A 22,254-nucleotide genomic window follows, 5' to 3' on the forward strand; every position below is an offset into this window, starting at 1 on the left:
ATAAAGTAAAAGAAGAGTAAGGGAAGGAAAACCAATGGAGAGGGTTAAAAAAAGGTTCTGCACCTTTGCCTTACTGGTAAAAGTAACATCTTTCCTATTTTAGATGAGTGATCACCTGACTGTTTCTGAGTGAGAATTTTTATCTGTCTGATATCGGTACATTAGTCCTAGAGGAAAACCGAAGTGATTACTACCTGGGAAGAGATATGGTGATAAGAGGGTTTTCCCTCTGCGTCTGATACAAAATGTAAGTTGGCATCTATCATTGGATCAAGTATTTTCAGAATTAAACAGCACTACTATAAAGGAAAATATAGTTATTAATATCAGGTAGACAAATTTGATTGTGTTGAGTGTCTGATTCAGAGAGGTGGTTTTGAAAGGTTTTTTCCCCTCAGAGGGGTCAATTTAATCGAAATGGCAATTTGGTATAGCATGCTTATTCCAGTAAGCAGCCACCAAATGGATATTAGAAAATAATATAACATATATTCGAGTACAATGTGCTGAACCAGCTCTTCCATGGCAGCTCTGAGAGCACAGGTTCTGGGAAGAGACACTGAGTTTAGGCCCAGGTTCTGCCACTTACTACTTTGTGATCTTGGGAAAGTCAAGAAAAATATTTACCTCATAAGATTCTTCTAAAAACACTTGCCTCATAGGAGTATTATAACATGAGTTAATATACATAAAGTTATGAGGTCAGTGTCTGGGACATACTAAGTGCTCCATAAATTTGGCCACAATTGTTATTTAATTGAACTTAAATGGGATCCCATAGGTTCTTAATGATTGTAACTAAAAAGGATTCTGTGGTCAAATAAGCTTAGGAATCACATTTCACATAATCAAAAAATTTTTTTAACCACAGTATTTCTCAGAGCCTTTGCTATGTAAATGTATATTATGACTGTCCAAGGAAGAATTTACTTTCCAATATTTGACCATATATACTTTTTCACAGCTGATGTTGTTCTCCAAGTGAAGGAACAGCAGCATTCCTAATCTCTGGTTCAGAAATTAAAGAAATTTTAAAATCATGGGACCTGAACCACTAGGACAGTAATTTAAAGCATAGTAATTGGTTACTCTACCAACCTCATAGATCTCACAACACGTCCTTTTTAGAACAGCATTTATAAAGTGGGATGGCAAGAGGCAGACTTGTATACAGTTCAAACACAGACAGAGGTATTGGAAAGATCTGTCAAGCAAGCTTTTCAATATTTCTAAACCTTAGTGTCCTCAACTTTAAAAGAAGAGCAATGGTAATTTTTACCTCTGAGGCTTGCTACAGGAATTAAATCAGGTGATGCCTGGCTCTGTTAGCTATTATTGATGTATATATCCCAACAGAGTGGCTAATATTTTTCAACAAATAATGAATTAGTTACTCTGTGCTCAACCACTCTACTCATTCAGAGCCCTTGGTTCCTCTAAGGTTACAGTTTTGAAAAAAAAAAAAAGCATGGAATAGGAATAAGCATCTGTGTGGTTTAGAGCACCCTCTGTGCTTGATTAACTAGTGAGTTGATGGGCATCAATAACACATTTAGCAAGATTACCACATTCTTCTGTGCTCTGTTTTCTCTTCTGTGAGAAACAACGGCAACGCACATTTCCTATTTGTTCAGTGTATGTTGTTGTGAGAATCAGAAATGCTCATGTCTATATGATTTTCTTTATAACGGCCTATAGCTTTTTAAGAAATAGTTTATTATATGTTTACTATAGTCCAGGCAGTGTACTAGGTCTCACATATAATACCGCATTTTAATCCTCACTATGAGGTGCGTATTACTATATCTGCTTTAGAGAGGAGGAGATCGAGGCTCAGGCAGGACAATTTCCCCCCAAAGTCTCATAGCTAATAAAAGCTGAGAATCAACTACAGATCTGGCTGACTCCGAAACTCTTAGAACGACTATGCTTAAAAAATAATAACATTAAAATATATTTTCAGTTTGAAACTAGAATTGGGCACAATATATCTCTCTACCAGGTTTTACAGACACCTTTTCAATGCTGTAAAATTCTTTAACCTGGACAGCAGCCACTAGTTAAATCAATAAATGATGATGAAACACTGGGTAGAAAATAGAAAATAGAATGTAGAAAATAGAAAATAGAATGATCAACGCAGTATCCAGTCTCTTAATTTATAGACACTGGCTAATTTGATTAACTTTCCCTGTGACCTAAGTATATTTGCCATGATTATTACTATGACTAGCATATGTTTGAGGGCATCAACTAGAGAAAGTCCAGTCACCTGTGTTAATTGATATCAACCTCCTGATAGTTCCTGGATGGCAAGATGACATTCACGGCAAGTAGCTTCATGGACTGAAGTAAAGCAAGGTCTGTCAGAGAAGGAAAATTCATATTAGTGATATGCTATGAAACACTTTTTGTTAGTTACACATATTCCTTTACTTCCATTTCCCAAGAATAGCTCAGCTGTCAAAGCATTTCCAAGATTTCCATAGATTCGGCAAATACTGTGCGATCGAATTATTGCTCTGAGAGAAGCTACAATTAAAACACATTAATCATTATAACAAAGGATCCTTATTGAGGCTGACAAAGATGGTGAAATCTGATGAATAATTAGTCTGGTTAATCTTTTAAAAGTGAATTAAACTGCTAACAAGTTAAATCACTGTGATTTTCAAAATAAGCCTCCAGGGTGAGCAGAGAATGGGAATATTATCATCATTATAAAAAGATATTTCTTCTTCTTTCTCATCTCTGGGCTGGCACTGGAGGCCTTGGGTTGGACCAGCTGGGGAGAATGAGGTTGATCAAAGTATGAGGTCATGTCCTTCACTTTTTTCCCCAATGATCTCTCAATATTCCTAAGATAGTCATATAGTGGATGGAAGAGGAATAATGCATGACCTTTAAATTTGATCCAAAACTAATATGGTACCCACTTACCAGCTACTTGCAATGACCTTATATGGATCTGTCGTGAGGTTCTGATGTCATCTCCACTGTAAGCCAACAAATCATGACGATGAGGTCACTCTTGTGGAATTTCCCTTTATGCCTTTTTCTTCAGTCACTTAGAGAAATGGCTTATCCTCCCAGATGCCTCCCTTCTTTTGCATTTCGATTGCCGTGGAATATCTGCCACCCTCTGAAATAAACTAAGGAGGGCAAAGATGTACCGATAAATAATGGGGAACAGACAGAAGGAGATGATATTTGGAGCTAAAGTCTTGGCTTTGACTGAGTCTCCACAACTTTTGGGAATTTTAGTAGATGATGGGATGAATGGTCCAGATCTCGTTCAGGAGGGGAGGACTTATTCCCCCAGCTGCTGGGAGGGCTGAGAGATTTGGCCCTAAGCTGTTGGCCTTGTATGAAGAAAACTGAACCCCACCCCCAATCAAGGTCACATTTCCTTCCAGGGGTAGCTGGCATCCAATTACTGATCAATGTGGGGGCATAAAGACTGGCCCAACTTGACACAACTGAAGGTTCATTCTGTTGCCAGTGTTCTCTGTGAGGTTGGCTGAGGCCTTTGTTGGGATGGCATCATGGCCCAATTTCTCCCTTGGGGTCTTAACAAAGAAACTGCTAAGACAATAGGAAATACCCATAAAGATTATTATGTTTTGGCATCTCCCTGATCACTCTGTGGCAAATTCCAAGCCATTTTAAACTTTTTAATCTCTTGGGGATGCTTTTGCCTCAGACCATAAGAGAAAAAGCCAAATTTACAATGCTCTTGCCATGAATCAGATTCCTATTTCTGTCCGAGGCTGGAACCTAGAAAATCTTAACAAAACAAAACCATAAAGTATCAAGAGAAAGTTTGGGAAACAGGCTAAAACTGGGCCTCAGAGAAAAGTGAAGTGAATTAAGGTCATTTGGCCCAGGATAAAGGAAGTTCTGTTAACTCGCTTCCAATGCAAAAAGTCTATTGTGAGGAAACTGTTCAACTCTTCTTTGACTTCCCATCGGAACAAACAAGACTGAAGCAGGAAGGACTTTGGCTAGGATTACTAGAGATTATTAAAATCTTTAGAGAGGTTAAGCAAGACTAGTACGTATTTGTGCGTGTGTGTAGCTTTGGAGCTGATGCTCTGGATTCCATCCCTCATTACTCCTCCAGGATCTTGCCCCACCAACTGCTGTCTCTTCTCTTTTTCTATACTTTTAACCTCTCCCTCTCTACTGGACCTTCTTCTTCAGCCTATAAACATGTTTCTATGTATCCGAGCCCTAAAAATTAAGACAAACTTCATCCTCTCCCCTTATTATATCCCCTTTTAGCCACCTCCTTCTCTAATTATTTTCTCAGCCAACATTTTGCAAGGTCTATCTCCATTCATTCATTTCTCATTCCCTTGACCACCCATGCCATCGAGCTGTGCCTGCATACCTCCACGGGAACACTCTTGTTAAGGTCCCCACTGACTTCCTTATTGCTAAATCCAATGAATATTTTCAGTTTTTATCTATGGGACTTTTTTCCACTTTCGGACACCACTGACCACTTCCTCTTTCTTGAAATGCTCTCCTTTCCTAGTTTTCCTTCTCTTGTTTCTCCGTCCTCAGACAATCACATAAATGTGCTGTTCCGGGGGTTCCCCCCTTGGCACTCATCTCTTCACATTTTTCCCACTCTCCCTGGATGATCTCATTTACTGCCTCAATTTCCATTATGATTAAAATGCTGACAATTTCCTATATACTTATGTACTTATACTCCACCTTATTTAGCTATCTCACTAAAATATACACTGAAAAAATTAAGTGAGAAAATTTAGACAAAGTCAGTGTTGGGGGGGGCGTGCTACAAATAAGGTAAAACACAAATTTGACTCTAAGAGTTCTTTACCTTCAAACTTTCTTTAACAGCAGACTCCTTTGTTAAAACTGAAATCTCATGTGGCATCCCAACACTTAAAACCAATCCAGTTGGAACAGTTCTGGTTGACAGTGAAAGCAGAGCTCTGTTCTTCCATCACCTGCCTATCTTCACCTGCCTAGCAGCCTCCAAAGTTTAGCAGAACAATTTCTGGAAGCTACCATCCTAACTTAGATTCAAGGGCAAATTCAGAGACTCAAGTCTTGAATGAAGTGCTTTAGATAATTCTTCATGATTATTTCCCTAAGCTGAACTTTGGATCACTATTGACTATAAGAATATATAGAAACAGTTATTCATCAATACACCAAGCAAATTAGTAGAACTATTTTTGAAGACCATTTGGCAACATCTATAAACATAAGGACTGGACTTGTGTTTCTCTTGCTTACTCAATAAATATTGTTCGAGTGCATTAAATAATGAATCTCCTCCCATGATACCTAAGGAAACAAAGCAAATAAGTACTTGGCTTAAGGTACACATCAGGAATTTTGGTAGAATTCCCAAAGCAAGAAGTTTCTAAATAGAAAGTTTTCTAGGAGAAATTCCAACAGCAAACTTGTGAGACTCAAAAGAAGCAACTTTAACTTTACCTTCCTTCTATTCTTCAATCTCTATCCTTTAATATCACAGAAGTGTCCCAGGAAAATTCAGTGTAAAGATAGGATGGTAAAAGCCCACTAGAGATGTCTAAAAACAAATTGAATATCTAGAGGAATAGTGTTGAGGGGAAAAGACATCGGGTGTGGGAAATGTACTGCACCTTAGAGAAGACTTGTGAGGGGTAAGCACTTCCCTCCCTAATCCTGACCCATCAGGTATAAAGTTCTCAGAATAAGAGGAGTGAATGGGGCAATAAGTTTGGGTCTCCAAAGGCTGAGGCAAATCCAAAGGAAAGAAAATAAGACTGACTCCTGAGGAGGAATCAGAGAGCCTCCAGTTTTCTGAGGATTTACTGCCAGCCCAGGTAGCAGGTAACAGGAGGCCAGAATCCTGGCTGGCAAACATTTTGAGTTGCCCTTATGAGTGAAAAACATTCACAAGTGACTAAGGTTCTCAAGAATCATTGGGTCATTTGTATTCAGGTATGACACCCAATACATGGGATAGCTCATAGGGGACCCAGAACAGTGCCAGGCCTGGACCATCTGAGTTGCCTCAGAAAGCTCAAATATGATATGATACAAATATCCAGTGTTAATACAAGTGTCCAGTGTGGATAATTGAGTCTACTTCCCCAGCAGAGAAACATAGTTTTCCACATACAGAATTGCTGTACTGATTAAAATGTATGTTTGGGGGTAGAAAAAGATTCCTTACATTACAGTCAGACTGAGAACTTGCATGTCAGACTAAAGCCTAATACAAATTAAACAAATGAGTAACAAACCTTTCTGGAGAGGAGCTTATAATGGAAACACTGACGGGATATAATTATGATCTGGATTTTGATCACTACATTCTATTGAAGACACCTCTGGTATACAGTAGTTATGTAAAATACCTGTAGACTATTGTCAAGTGGCATTTTAGAAATGTGTTAGGGTAAAGTTAATTTTTAAGAGCCTCAAAAAATCACAGTGATGATTAAATGAGGAAGCCAACACTGCATTTTCCTTGCTACAAAGGAATTCAAGGGAGTGGAGTGACTGGTGGCAATCCGCTCAAGTCCTGTCTGTTTCTCCTCCACTTCTAAGAGGCTGTCCACCTTCATAGTGTATGTTGAAAATTCAGTTAAACTGCTGGCTCACAAGTGAATTTTTCCACATAATTAAACTCAACAAATACTTATGGATTGCCCTGAGCAATAAGTCATAATTATTGCTCTTATGGAATTTAAAATCTAGTGGAAGAGAGACAATACAAATGCACAAAGTACCAATATGCAAAACTATGCATTGTAGATACTATTGGGCCTTAATGCTCCTGATTTAGTTGGAACATTAGAAAAAAAGTCTATGAAAACAAAGTCTTAAAAGATGGGTAAAACATTCAGGAAGAGACATAGGTGATGAGTGTTTAGGAAACGTCAGGCAGAGGGAACAATGAGAGGCCCATAAGTTCTGATTGGGGCAAAGCACTATACAAGAGAAGTACAATCTTCCAGTTAGTGATAGTCTTCAGTATGCAGTCAGCCTGGAGAGAAAAACTGGGAAAAGATCCCATGAAAGCCATGCTAAAGACTTTGAACAATAAGACTGCATTATCCACTGAAGTTTTGTAATCAGAAAGTAATCCTAACCAGAGTTGTTAATGTCTCCAATAAGAGCAAAACTAATAATGCCCCTCGGTGACAGAATTGTCTCCCCACCCTTTTTTTTTTTTTTAAAAAAAGATGTGCTGCAGATTCTTTTTATAGATTCTAAATCCCTTTGCACATCTCTTTCTATCCTTTTCTTTCTCCTGTAAGCAAAGAATACTATTCTACCCTGGCTTCAGCCCTGAGATGTCATTTAGCCCAACTTCGAGCTAAACCTGATTGAAAAGTATGCAGATGAGAATTAAGAAACCAGAAAAAACTCAGAACACACTCTTTGAATCAGGCCTACCAGATTCTGCATTTTTTTTTTTTTTGGTCATTTTCTATCTTGCTTTCAGCAGGTGGCAAGCTGAGGGTCTCAGACTCTGAATAATTGGCTGGTTTTAAGGTGCTCAATATGATGGACAACTGAATTCTATGTCTTGGTATTCAGGGAAAGGTGACTTCAGAAGGGCATCAATGCCACTTTAAAATATCCCTATCTTCTTCTTCGGGGTGTTCAATATTTATAGAAAGAATTAGTTTTAATTTTCTGAAAGCTTTGTGTTTTCTGTATGTGTGTGTGTGTGTGTGTACTTGCACATATGCACACAAGAGAGCACAAATAGAGCCCTTCTCTCCCTGGTAGGAGTCTCAAGAAAGGGAAGCTTGGTAGAAATGTTAGTCTTTGAAATTCACCGAAAGATTCCGTCCCATTGGTTTGGTGTGACAGATGTACTACATCAAGTTTAAATTCTGCCTGGAAATGCTGCATGTTGCCATGGCGTCGCTGTCCATGGTACTGACACATCACTGTGAACTATGCAGACCTGGTTGTTTCTCATAACTCGGAGACACTGGTAAATTGAAGGTCCTTGTGAGAGTTTATGTCAAGATGGCCATTGCTGTATGCATTTTATTTTCTATTTGAAGAGTAACTTTAATTTCTACTATATTTCAGAACAAAATTATGATTTACATATCCCAATGTATGTAGAGAATTCACATACACTAAGAGTTCTATCATGTTTCAATTAGTTACAAAATTCCCCCCTCTGGAAGGCACATGGACTATCCACTCTTCCCCATATCTCTCTTATAACTCTACCTGGCTTTGAAAGCACTCCACAATCTGCTAAAAATACCTGTATAGCCCTATCTCCTAATTTTAGTACACATTCTTAGCAACAATGAGAGCAAATGCCACTTCACCCCTCACATGCCACTGTCATTCCCCTCTATTATTTGGCTCATTCTGGTTCCCAGGCTGAAATTTCCCTCACCTACTATGACTTTCCTTCTTGCTCATAAAATCCTAATCAGATTTCAAAGGCCAGCTCCAACCCTGCCTCCTCTATGAAATCATCTTTGATAATCCAAGTAGTTTTAGGTCTCTCTCTCATCCACATTCCTTCAGAATTTATTATTTGGAAAATCTGGCATTTCATCCTGGACCATGATGCATTTGGAAAAGAATCTCAACTTTAATTGGTATCAGATAATTCTCAATTTCAATTCTAGTTCCTCCATTCCCTAGTTTGAATGAGGTACTTACCCTTTTGGAGCCTTACTTTTTCTCTAAACATATAGAATAACGTTCACCCTATATATTATTATATTATATATGCAGTATAAATTCTTTGGCACACAGTAGGCTCTCAGTAAAAAATAAGTTTTGCTCTCTTCCTCTTCCCCACTATTGCCTTCATACCACCTGGCATGATGTTGAACACACAGTAAATGTGGTTTTACTGAAATGCATACAAAATTCAGGTTGTCTACTCAACCTCGCTGTGTGATCTACCTGCAAGAACATGGCCATTTCTTATAAAGCACATTTTGGGCAGATAAGTGTTCACAAGGACTGAGAACAAACATAAGAGAGACCATTTAAAATTCTTGGCTCTTGAAATGATTATTGTGATGGTTAATTTTACATGTCAACTTGACTGGGCTAAGGGATGCCCAGATAGCTGGTAAAATATTGTTTTCCAGTGTGTCTTGAGGGTGTTTCCTGAAGAGATTAGCATTAGAATCAGTAGACTGAGGAAAGAAGACACCCTCACAGGATGAGCATCATCTAACCCACTGAGGACCTGAATCGAACAAAAAGGTGGAGGAAGGGTGAATTTGCTCTCTATCTGAGGTGGGACATCCATCTCCTCCTGCCCTTGGACATCGAGGAGCTCTTGGTTTTCAAGCCTTTGGACTTGGATGGGGACTTACGCCATTAACTCCCCAATTCTTGAATCTTTAGACTCAGATTAGGGTCGGTTCTCACAGTTCTCAGGCTTTCACTTTTGGACTGAATTACATACACCACCAGTCTTCATCATTCTCCAGGTTGCAGACAGCAGTTTGTGGGACCTCTTGGCCTCCATAATTCCACGAACAAATTCCTATAATCAATCTCTCTATATAGATATAGATATAGATAATGAGATATAGATATAGATACATAGATAGATACAGATACAGATCTATAGATCTATACATATCCCCATAGGTTCTGTTTCTCTGGAGAAGCCTAACCAATACAGTCATGTTCTCAGTCAAGGTCTAATAAATGAGTGCAAATATTCTGAAGCCGTTCACACACATTGACTAAGAATACATGTGGATGTGGAAATCTGACTCCTGAACAACCTGTGCCCAAAACTCTTTAAAATTCAAAGCACAGTGTTGGAGGAAATTTTCCACTCTCTATAGCATGCCAAATTTTGACATTTTTCCCCTTGACATTTTAAATTTTTTATTATCAGAAAGGGCAGGATTTCTTCTGAAAAAGAGGAGAAAAAGAAGATACACAGGATATCGGTTTTAAGGGTTATTTTTGTTCTTGAAAAGGCTTCTCATAGACTTTAAAAGAAAGCTTTTTTTTCCTTCAGAGATTTATTTTGATAGAATTATCCGAGCCTTGTCAGGAGAACAAAATTTTGTGAGCCTACCATACTAGTAAAATGCCAAATTATATGCTGTAAGTTTTTTGTTTTATTATCTCCGGGTCCAGTCAAAGAGAGAAAAGAGTTTGAATCCAGAACTATTAGCATTTGGAAACAAAAGAGAGTCTTCACTGCAGCCATTCCCCCAGGGCCTGTTCCCCCAGTCCTACATGCTCCATCACTCAGGTGGGAAGGTGCTGAACCCACCCCACCCCTACAGCTGTAACCCCATGCCCCCCACTTCTCTTCTGGAGATCCAAGGAGTTTAGAAACAGGATCAACTTCCTCAGCTACCTCTTTCAAAACTTTTAAGCCAGTTTTATAATGAGCGCCAGGACATCAGCACATCTGTGCACATACACACACACCCCTTTAAGAAAAAGTAATATTTTACTGAGGGCTTTATGTCCACACTGGTCTATCCAGTCACAAAGAAGTAGCATAATGCAGTAGAAAGAGTTTAGACTTTAAAACCAGACAAACCTGGATTGAATCCCGCTGTACCACTATTCAGCTCTGCTACTTTGGGCAAATACCTAACCTCTCTGAGCTTCGGTTTATTTGTAAAGAGGAGATAATAATATCTATGTTGAGGGGTAATGGTTAGGATGAAAAATTATATATGTAAAATACCTAATGGACTGGCTTGCCTGCAGTAAGAGCTCAATAAATGATATGTTGTTATTATAACTGAAACCTAGGACTATGACATCTGAGACAAATTTTAGGTGTTGGAGATACCACAGAAAGGCTACTGTAGGTGGAAAGAGGTACAAGAGAAAGCAAGTGGGTGAGGCTGAAGAAATGAGCAGGGGCCACATCATACAGGATCTCATGCGAACATGGTAAGGACTTTGGATTTTTGTTCTGAGTGTGATGGAAAAGCCATAAAAAATCTTGACTATGAGAATAAAGTGATTAGATTTATATTTTAAAAGTACGACTTTTGTTGCTGTGTGGAAAACAGACTGTAGTTGAGCAGTTAGGCTATTCCGGTAGTCCAGGTGAGACCTGACAGTGGTGGGACGTGATGATGCAGGGGGCAAGAAGTGTGAAGTGCAGTACATCTTGATGGTGGAGTTGACAGGACTTGGCGATGGAGTGGATGCATTGTGTGAGGGAGAAGGGAGGAAAAAATATGATCTTAAGGTTTTTGCTCTGAAGAAATCAGAGAATGGAATAGCCATGACTGAGAGGGAAGATTGTGGAAGAAGCAGTTTCGGTCAGAGATATCTATTAAACATCCAAGTAGGAACTAGAGATTGAATCTCAGAGCAGAAATGAGGTAGGAATTTGGGTGTCATCATCATATATAAAGCCAAGAGACTTTGCTAAGGTAGATAGAAAAGAAACCTAAGGACTGAGACCCGGGGCACTGTTTAGAGGTTGGAAAAAAAAGGAAATCCAGTAAAACAGACTTAGGAGGAATAGTCACCTCTGAATTTGGCTATGTAAAGGTCCTGGTAAGTGGAATGGTGAGGACAAAGCCAATAAATTCAAGAGTGAGCAAAAACTGATGAAGTAGAGGGAAACCCAGTATAAATATTTCTTTTCAGGAATTTTATTGTAAAGGGGAAATGGGGAGGGTGATTGATGGTGGGAAAAGTAGAGGTTAGCATTTTTTAAAGATGGAATGCATGTTGATGGGAATCATTTAGCAGAAAGGGGAACTTAATGGTGCAAGAGAAAGAAGAATTTCAGGCGTGAAGTCTTTGAGCAGGCACAAGGAGAGAAGATCTGAACATAAGAGAGAGGATTGGTCTTAGATGGAATGGATTATAAGAGGAAAGGAGAACAAGTTTATAGGTACAGATGCAGGAGACTGGTAGAATCACCACCTTGCATATTCCAGAACAGTGCCTGGGCCAGGGCACGTACTGAAGAGTATTCTATATTGGGGAGGGTGGCATTCTATTAGTCTGAGATTTTACAGCACAGTATAGGGGAAGTTAATTTTATTTATTCCCTATTTTCCTCCCATCAAAACTTCCTGCAGTCTCTGTGGATTTCTAACCAGACTCCAGCATGGACACTGCATGCTAATGAGAAAACACTTGGTCCAATCCCAGACACCGGTTTCTGAATAATTAATCTGGCACTTTACCAGCATCTATGAGCCTTGGTTTTTCTGATGATTAAATCAAAGGCCAAGGCTCTTAACAACCGTCATCTAGTTCTCTTAGGTGTGGTTTGGCTCCATGTCACAGGGAAGTCTGAACCGATCTGGTTTTCGTGAAGTTCTGCTGGCGCTGCAGAGCTTCCTGAATTCACAAGGGGTACTAGAGGCACTGACATGGCAGAGATTGTTGTGGCAGAAGCAACTGGAAAATGTCCTGAGACTGAAACACAGACAGATTAACATCACCCGGGTGGGCACTAATGACTTGCACTTTGAAATGCCAGAGGCTCATTCTGCCAGTTAAGACAAGGAAAAACACATTCCTAGTCTCCAAAGACCTTAGATCTTTCCAAACTCTGCAGGCAAATGCAGCCGTCATGAATTTCTGCAGCTGGGCAGCTACTTTGTGCCACTAGGGGAATCATTGCCAGAGTTGCTGTGGGCAGTGTAGTCACTAAAGCTGAATAAAACAATCACTGAAAATCCCCAGAGGTTAAGTTAGTAATGATTCAATTTATAATGCAATGCACTCAAGCCTACAGCATTTCCAAAGACCAAACTTACTTTTGTGGTACCAGGTAAACCTCTCTTTCCTCTGAACGTTCACAAGCTCAACAAGTAGGTTTCTCAAGTTTTATGATTTACCATCAACAGATAATTAGAATGTCTTTTCAATCACTGGCATCTGGATAAAGTAATTTTGTCCCAGCATGGACATTTCTAGGAAATAAACAAAAATCAAAGAGGAAAGAGCTTGCTGGAAGCTTTCTCAAAAGGAAAATCTTTCAAGAACTGCTCTAGGCTGCAGGAAGGGAATGTTCTCACACCAATTTGATTAGCAAAATAAACATGGGCTTTGAGTAGAGCAGATCAATAAAAGTGCATCTACTGTGACCCAAGGAATGAAATATCTGGTTAAACATCTAAAACTGCAAACGGATAGGAACTGATAAAATGTAATGACAATCTCATAAATTTGGTCCTAAATGAATCTAAAAGTCACAAGTAACAGGTTTCTAAAGTCAATTTAGCACTTCCAAATCTGGTCAATGAATAACTTCATGGTGCACTGCACCAAGTTCTGCAAGCGAAGGGAGAAGTAAAAGTGAACCTGAGTTCTTAGTCAACTTCTGATACCATTGAGAAGGCAAGACTAACAGAATGAAAGAGGATGCAATGAAATGCCAAATTGTGCAATACTGATTTAAAGTTTAGTGGAAGAGATTAAGAAATGAGAGAAATCATTGTTGGCTGGGGTGGAAGAGTTCTTGGGAGACAGAGTAACTAAAGACCCCAAATGAACCCAAATATGTCTTCTACTGGCCTGCCTGAAAGTGTCACCTTTATTACTTTGCCTTTGCATTAAGGCCATTTATCTTAAAACTGTACAGGGTAGTGGTTAAATACACTGGCTCTGAAACCAGCCTGCCTGGGTTTCAAACCTGGCTTAACCACTTACTAGCTATTTGATCTTGGGCAACTAAGCTTTTCTGTGCCTCAGTTTCCCCATTTATAAAATGTACTTAATAATAGAATCCACCTTACAGAACCATTATGAAAGTTATATGAATTAATTTATGTAGCTCGCTCAATAAATTTATAATTTTTTGTGCATCAGAATCACCTGGAGATTTTATGTAAAATATATGTCATGGGATCTGCAGCCAAAGGATCTGCAGAAGTTGAAGAAACTAAGCCCCCTAGAGCAGTTAATTATATTTAGGGAGATGATGGCAGTGTGTAGCATAGAATTAAATGAGACTTTTTTCTTTGAAAGTGTTATTTCCAAGCCACTTGGTCAGCAGGTTATTTTACTTTTGCTCTAGGGCAGCAGTCTCCAACCTTTTTGGCACCAGGACCAAGTGCTCCTATGAGAATCTAATGCCTGATGATCTGAGGTGGAGCTGAGGTGGTGATGCTAGCACTAGGGAGGGACCGCAAATTCAGATGAAGCTTTACTTGCTCGCCAGCCACTTACTTCCTGCTGTGTGGCGCAGTTCCTAACAGGCCACGGATTGGATCAATCCTCGGCCCTGGAGGTTGGGGACTCCTGCTCTAGGGTGTCTCTCCTCAACTTCTTGTACTTCTTGTTGTGGAATACTTTTGGTGTGTTACTTTCAATCTGGAGTATATCTGATATTTTAAAAATTTAGTTATCCTTGACTTGTTCCCTTTTGTTGAAACTTTGGAGTACAGCTTGGTATTTTAATCTTCCAGCACTTTCGGTGCATTTTTTTAAAAAAAACGTAATGAAATTATAATCAATGATAAAAAAAAGAAATATGAACACAGAGAATGAATTAAAACACACAATTAATAATAATAATAATAAATCAACACTTACTCATATTAGAAAGAAGCATGCTGTTAAAGAACTAAACCTAAAATTTGGGCGAATGATGATCCTTCCCAAACTCAACATGTACTGAGTCCTTTTTTCTAGTGCAACAACAAAAACTTCTCTGAAACTAGCTTAAGTACAAAGGGGATTTATTGGCTCATGTAACTGGGAAGCCAGAGGTAAATTTGGCTTCAAGCACAAATGGATATAGAAACTCCAATGAATTCATAAGGTCTCTCTCCAGTCCTTGGCTCTGCTTCTCTGTGTGACATTCTCATTCTCTCCTCCTACATGCAGGTGCCTCTTGGTGGGCAGGGAGAATGGCCAAGCAGCAATTACCGATTCACATTTTCATGGCTGATGACTTTAGGATAAGACATCTGTCCTAGTAGCTGGAGTTAGTAAAGCCAATGAATTAGTCTAATTGCCTTTGTTTGGGTATCCAAAACAATCGCTCTAGCCAAAAGGATGAGATTCACACTAGGCCTGGGTCACATGCTGATCCCTATGTCCAGAAGAGGGGGTGATATTGGAAATCAGAAGTATATATGTATGTAGGGGAAACATTGTGGAACAACCAAAAAAAGAAAAAAGAAACTGCTGACAGTCTACTCCTAACATGCAGCAATAAACATATTCTTTCTTCCCATATATAATTTAAAAAGTGCTTTAATATAACATAATTCAACTGTCCCACACTCAACTGAAAACATACCATTCACTCTCCAGTGGAAGACAACCCAAAGACACACATTGTTTCTACATCCTGCTCTGTGTACCACATTTCTAGGTGATTTGCATTCCTTCCAATAAGACCTGGAAAGCAAGATGAGTGAGTAGTCGAGAACAACAGCCATATCAGTGTCTTTGCAACTTAATTCAATAGAAAATCCACATATTCTTTCCTAAGCCCAAGTAAACTCTAATAATCTCCTCAAAATTAAAATGAAATTATCAGAAGGCAAGTTAACATAATAGTGTACAATTTTTGAAAGGTAAATTATTTTCAATTTTTACAGAGACACAGTTGAAACAGAAATTTCACATTATCTATTGGTCAGAGAAAACTGAATATATTTTCTAGTTCCTTAAAAACAAAACAAACCAAAAAAAAAAGTCACTTAACCAAGACATTTAAGGGATTCATGTTAAATTTTAGGAATTAACCATGACTGTTAATAAGACTTTGTAAAGTTTATGTTCAGCTATTACAAGGATTATAACTGTCTTCTGTCTTGAAGGGACTCAGTTGTATAGTTCGTTGAAATGCCAATTATGTTTAACTACTATTCTATATTGATTTATCCAGACACTATCTGCCCTGTGGGAAACACATAAACTTTCAGCCTTCACACATGGTAACACTGGGAAAATATCAGCAACAAGCCCTTGTTGCCAGTGTTGGTTACTTTCTTTATAGTAAATGACCCTGCATCTGTCTTCCTGGTTTGTGTGCTTATGAAAGAATTATTGTTTGACAGAAGTGTTGCTGAAGGGTGTAACAATGACAAATTGGACCTCCACTTATAATGAGAATCTTGGGGCTGTGTGCAAATAAAGGTCTAAGCAGAATATTTTTTGTATAATTGGAAATTACATACATCAATAAATTTGGATGCGAAAGATGTAGTCACAGATGGAAGAAGCCCTTGATTCATCAGACAAGTTGCCTTAAGAGAAAATACAATCATAGCTAAACATTAAATTTGCTGCTTAAAATATGTTAAGGCTTTCAAGCAAAATAGGCTTTTAAACTCAAGGCAATCACTTGGTTCTTTACACTCACTACTTTGAATGTATTTGTGTGAAAATTGGAGGGGACTCCAAAAAGGCCAACAAGCAATTATGAATGATCAGTTCTATTTTGATTCTTCGTGATTCATCATAAATTGTTATGAGTCTCCCCGCACTGACCCAAAGGTTAATTGACCAAAGTGAAACAAGACTAATGTCCACTGCCTTATAAATTTCCCATTCAGGGTGTTGAGTACCATACTTTCAGCTCAGAATTTGAAGATAAATGTTTCTTTCTTTCTTTCTTTCTTTTTCTTTTTTTTTTAAGATTTTCATTAAAGTATAGCTAACATACAATATTGTATTAGTTTCAGGTGTATTTTTTTTTTAACTTTGGTCTTAAATGAAAATCTTTCTCAGGTTATAATGGCTATAATCTCAGATATTTCATACTTTATGTAAAATGGTTTAGCAACAATACCAAGTTTTGATGTTTAAGCAACTATTTGCTGGAGAAGTCAATCAACCATGTTGTTCCTGTAAACAGGTCTCCAGCTCTCATTGGTACAGCCTGGTGTGTTTGTCTGCCTGGTGGACAAGACTGAGTACAGATTTTTTCAAACTCTAAGTCATGCTGTATTGAGTAGTGAAATCAAAATACGACCAGCTTTTAAGATCTTTTCCTTTATAAACACTTAAAAATTTATATTAAATAGAGGGACTAGTATAATCAACTCCCATATATCCATCACCCTGATTCAATGATTATCGAGATATTGTCACTTTTGCTTTCTATATCATTTTATTCTTATATTCTTTGGGGAAGTATCTTAAAGTTAATTCCAGACAGCAAGTTAATTTTCTTCTATATATGCCAGAATGTATCTCTAAAAATGTAAGTATTTTCTTATATAACCAAATCCAATTGCCATGCCTAAAACAGTTAGCAATAACTCTAGGTATTGTGCAAAATACCTCGTGTCTAAAAAATGTCTCCTTAAAGCTGGTTTTTTAGAATTAGGATCAATCAGCATTTAAAAAATGAAATAGAAGAAAATAGATTAAAAATAACCTAGTGCATCACATGAATAAGGCTCATTATTGTTCTATAAAATTTATTTTTGTATATGTGTCATTTCTAAAATGCACTTTCTTACTTTTGGTCATAGTCACAGAAGCATGAAAGCCACTGGTTTAGTGATTCTCTCTGGGCAGACTCTGGAGTTTAAGGAGGAATGTATTTACAGGAAGGGGTGCTCTCTCTCTTTGCTCTTGCTGTTGTCCCCTGTGCCTAGAATTCCTTTTGCCACCACGTTCACTATTTCATATATTCTCAAGCCTCCAAGGGCTGAAATGCCATTCCCACCCTGGAAACTTCTGTTCTCCTGCCCAGCTGTCACTTGGTTTGCCTCTTTTTCATTGCACTCATCACACTGCCTTGAGTAATGATTATCTGTATACAATAGTGTGTGTTTTATCCTCTCATAAATTAAGTTCACCAATGATAGTACGCATAACTTCTTTGCCCTGAACTTACCCAGTGCTTTGCTTACACGAAGCACTTAACAATTGAGTAAACTGAGTTAGGAGTTTGACACACTAGTATAGGTTATTAGGAAGTGAAGAGATTGGTGTCAAATATCAGACCCCAAGGAGGGACTAGAGAAGAACCCAAATTCATGGGGTTTAGACTTGGTTATGAAAAGCAACAATAATAGTACTACATTATTTTTCAGAGCTTCCTATGTGCCTTGTACTGTAAGTACTTTTCTTATTTTAACTAATATTCCCCAAAAAATCTTGGGAAGAAGGGGTAGGTATCATCAGCTTTACACATAAGGAAACCAAGCAGTACTTAAGTACTTTTGCAAAATCTAGCTTTTTAGCTGTTTTTCCGAGTAAGATTCTATTCAGAGGTTAAATCATTCATTGGGACATGGATCATTGATTTTCTAACCAACATTTGAATCTATTTCGTAGTTCAAAATAACCTAAGGAAAAAACCAAGGATGAGCAACCTGGACTTCTCTTCCACTTGTCACAGCTTCTGGAATCTAAAGAAATCTCAGAAGAACTTGGGAAGTCTGAACTGAAAAACAAACACCATTCTTTCTTTCTCTCTTACAGACACATGTGAAACAGAAACACACAGACATACATATGCGTGCACACACCTTGCATATGTTAGCAACTATTTATCTTTCCAATCCCAATCTAAGGATCCTTTCCCTGGGAACCGTTCTGACTCCTAGTTGAGACATATGCTTTTACAGAAACATATTTCTTTCCTTCAGAACCCCTGTTTCAGTGTGTAATTCATTAGCGTGATTATTTAATTAATATCTGCTTTGCCCTCTGGAATGTAAGCTTCATAACTGTAAGGACTGCTCCTGCTTAACTTGTTGCTTGGCAGATCTTAGGTGTTTAATAAACAATGAATACACTCATGAGTGAATAAATCAATGCCTAGACAAATTTCAACAGTTGCTTCATACTTCAAGAGGAAGCCTGGTATGGGAACAGAGAGAATGCTGGTTGAAGATTAAAGGTTTCAGGGATGAAGCAATTAGAAGAGAACATCCATTTATTCTCACTACTACTTCTATTAGCCTTGTTACATCTGTAACTTGTCTTTCCATCTACGGCAATGGCTGGAACTGTGTCAATTCTTGTTTAAAGTCAATTCCTTTGCTTTTGTATGGAATCCCATCTCCTCTTGCCTACTCAGTGTACTCTTTCTCTCTCTCGTGCATTATCAGTTTTTCACTCCCTGCTGCAGCACTGACCAATAGAATTTTCTACGATAATGGAAATGTTCTCTGTCTATGCTGTCCAATATGGTAGCTACTAGCCACTTGTGGATATTGAGTACTTGAAATGTGGTTAATCACTGAGGAACTAAATTTTTAAAATTTAATTTAAAGTAACTTAAATAGTTAAATGTGGATAATTCTTATCAGCATCAAACACACTGTTATTTCTTCCATCTTAAAAAATTAACTTCCAGTCTACAGACATGCCACCCTGAACATGCCCGATCTCATATGATCTTGGAAGCTAAGTAGGGTCGGGCCTGGTTAGTACTTGGAGGGGAGACCACCTAGGAATGCTGGGTGCTGTAGGTGTTAAAAAAAAATTAACTTCCCTTGACTTCACACCCCCTTCTAGGTACCACCGCCTTTCACTGCTCCCTCTTTCACAGTATAGTTTACAAAAGGTTTGTCTATACTCCCTGTCTCCACTTCTCCTTCCTTCATGTACTGTTAAACTCACTTAAAGCAATCTTTTGACTCAATATGTCATCAAGATGGCTCTTCTCAGCATCACTAGGGACCACTGAGTTGCCAAATCCTATGGTCAATATTGAGTGCTCATTTTACTAGAACTAAAAGCAGCATTTTACGTGGTTGATAACTCTCTCCTTGAAAGACTTCTTTCTCTGTTATTTGGGACCACACCACTTTCTCTTGGTTCTCCTCCTACCTCTCTGGCTATTCTTTCCTAGTTTCTAGTGCTGGATTTTCATCTTCATATTCTCTAAATACTGAAATGTCACAAGCCTCAGTCCTTGGACCTCACCTTTTGTCTATCTATATTTTCTTCCTAGATGCTGTCATCCATTCCCATGGCTTCAAATATTAGGTATAGGCTGTAGATTCCCAAATGTATCTCTAACTCTGAACTCCAAACTTGTATATCATATAGTCAACCCCCTACTCAAACTTGACATTTAGATATCTAATAGGCACCTCGAGCTTAATATTACAGATCACTTTTGCTTTCACCTTTTAAATCTGTCTTCCCTCAGTCTTCCCCATTTTAATCAGTGCCATCTCCACCTTTCAAATTACTCAGGCCAGAAAATTTGTAGTCATTAACTTACACTTCACGGCCAATCCATCAGTAAATCCTCTTGGTTCTACTATTTAAATAGAGTGAATGTGACCCTTTCTCATTACCTCATCTGCCACTACCCTAATGCAAGCCACTATCATCTCTAGTCTGGATGGTTGTAAGCGCTTCCTTACTGGTCTTCCAACTTTTGTTTACCTTTAAACTTTTATTTACCCTTAAAATCACCACTCTAAACAGCAGCCAGAGTGATCCTTTAAAAATGCAAATGGATTAGTTTGTTCCTTTTGTTCCTTAGATTCCACGTATAAGTGAAATCATAAACAGACTCATGAATATAGTGGACAATTTGGTGACTGACAAAAAGGAGGGGGTTTGTGGGGCTGGGAGAATGGGGTGAAGGGTTAAAGTACAAATTAGTACTTGATAGTTGGTCCGGAGTTTGGGGGGGGCACGTGGCAGAGGGAATGAAGTTAGCATTAATATGATGGCTAGGTGGAAGGCCAGGGGAGGAAGGGAGCAATTGGGGGGATTGTTTTATAAACTATATAGATGTCTGACCAATGTACTGTACACTTGAAACTAATTTAAATAAATACACAAAAGTCGATTCATTTCATGGCAACACACCAAACATTCCAGTGGTTTCCCATCTCTTTCGGAACAAAAAAAAGTCCTTACAGTCCCTGCATGATTTGGCCCTCAACTACCTCAGGCCTCCATGCCCACTTTCTGTCCCCTCCCTGCCTTATTCTTTCCTCACATCCACACTGTCCTCCTTACTCTTCTTTGTAGGGGCTAAACATTCCACCCTCAATCCCTTTATCTGAATTTGTTTTACATCACAGTTCTTATCTATCTTCCCAAACTAAAATTTGGAATGCTTAATCAGAGTCCAGACTTGGTCTGTTTTGTTCTCTGCTGTACCCCAATTTCAAATAGTGCCTGGCACAAAATATGTGTTCAATAAATCACTGTCGAATGAGTGAATAAATTATATTCCTATGCCTAATAGTATAACCCAGAGTAGATCATTTAACCTTTTTGCTCATCTCTTGAAGGAGAGATGAGCTAGATCATCTCAAAATACAAATGTATTCAGTAAATACTTAATGCAACCTTCTGGATGCCTGGAACTGAGTATGTGCTTGGGCTACAAGAAAAGGTCATACAGTCCCTGCTCTCAAGGAGCTGAATGTCCAGTGGGATAAACAGCCAAACAAGAAATTACCTTGGTGGGCTTTCGAAAGAAGCTGAGTATTCTCTTGGGAATGGGTAGGATACAGCTAAGTGAAGAACGAGGGGAAGGCTGTTCCCGACTTTCCACGTGTGCACAGAGAACCTTTCCAGACTGCAAACGCTGTGAAGGCAAGGGCCTCCTGTTTTATCCCCAGATTTAGCTCCAGACTCAGTCATATCGTTCTTACCTCTGATGCTGGTGCATTTACTGAAGGGGCAGCGCGGTAGGTGGGGAAGATAATGAGTTCAGCTCCAGCTTTAAAACTTATACCTCTGATAGAACCCATCTACTTCATAAAGCTAGGCACTGCTTATGGACTTAGGTTTGGACCTATGTGTTTCTTTACACTGTCCACTGGACCCAGTAATGCAAATCACACTATGTTTAACCATAGAGGCCCCTAGCACAGTGCAAAGGTCCTCAACGTTTTTTCTGTCCCACATTTCTGGGAGCTATGGAACGTCCCTATCAGCGCGGCGACTTGGGCGCTGAGTAGGAACCGCTGAACAGCGGCGACATCCGCCCTCGGAAGAGAACTGCTCCACACTCTGGGATCTTCATAGTCGGCTCTTCCGGAGAGTTCCCGAGTGTTCTCGCTGGTTGGCCCCCCCGCAAGGCCCTGCGCTAACTTGGGTGGAGTCGACCTCTTCCGACTCCACCAACTGAAAAGCGCAGGGGTGGAGCGACTTATAGTGCTGAGATGAAGGATATAAGACGAAAGAAGAAGCTTCTTTAAATAACAAATCCAACCACATTGTAATTTAAACGTGGCATGGGGCTCATGTCTCCTCAGATAAATAGGTTTTTCCTTCTTCCAAACTAAAACAGCCCTTGCCTCCCCCTATATCTGGGGCTCTCGGCCTTTGGTCTCTCCCGCGCCGGGCGACCTCTCAGTCACGTGC

The 22,254-nt window shown here is 38.9% G+C and overlaps 1 long non-coding RNA gene and 1 pseudogene across 2 annotated transcripts; one reads left to right on the forward strand and one right to left on the reverse strand.

Moving 5' to 3' along the window:
- Positions 1-1,808: 1,808 nt before the first annotated feature.
- LOC120621706 (uncharacterized) lies at positions 1,809-22,239 on the reverse strand. Of its 2 annotated transcripts, none has more exons than XR_005658254.1 (3): positions 21,540-22,239; positions 2,941-3,142; positions 1,809-2,363 (listed from the first exon to the last, which is right to left on the reverse strand). It is a non-coding gene; the product is annotated as an uncharacterized LOC120621706 (long non-coding RNA). The 2 variants fall into 2 exon arrangements; XR_005658253.1 differs by lacking the exon at positions 21,540-22,239 and adding an exon at positions 15,242-15,454.
- Positions 19,267-19,385, forward strand: LOC120622474 (uncharacterized; annotated as a pseudogene).
- Positions 22,240-22,254: the final 15 nt, after the last annotated feature.

Source organism: Pteropus medius, unplaced genomic scaffold (assembly GCF_902729225.1).
Source record: "Pteropus medius unplaced genomic scaffold, Ma_sr-lr_union100, whole genome shotgun sequence".
NCBI lineage: Eukaryota > Metazoa > Chordata > Mammalia > Chiroptera > Pteropodidae > Pteropus > Pteropus medius.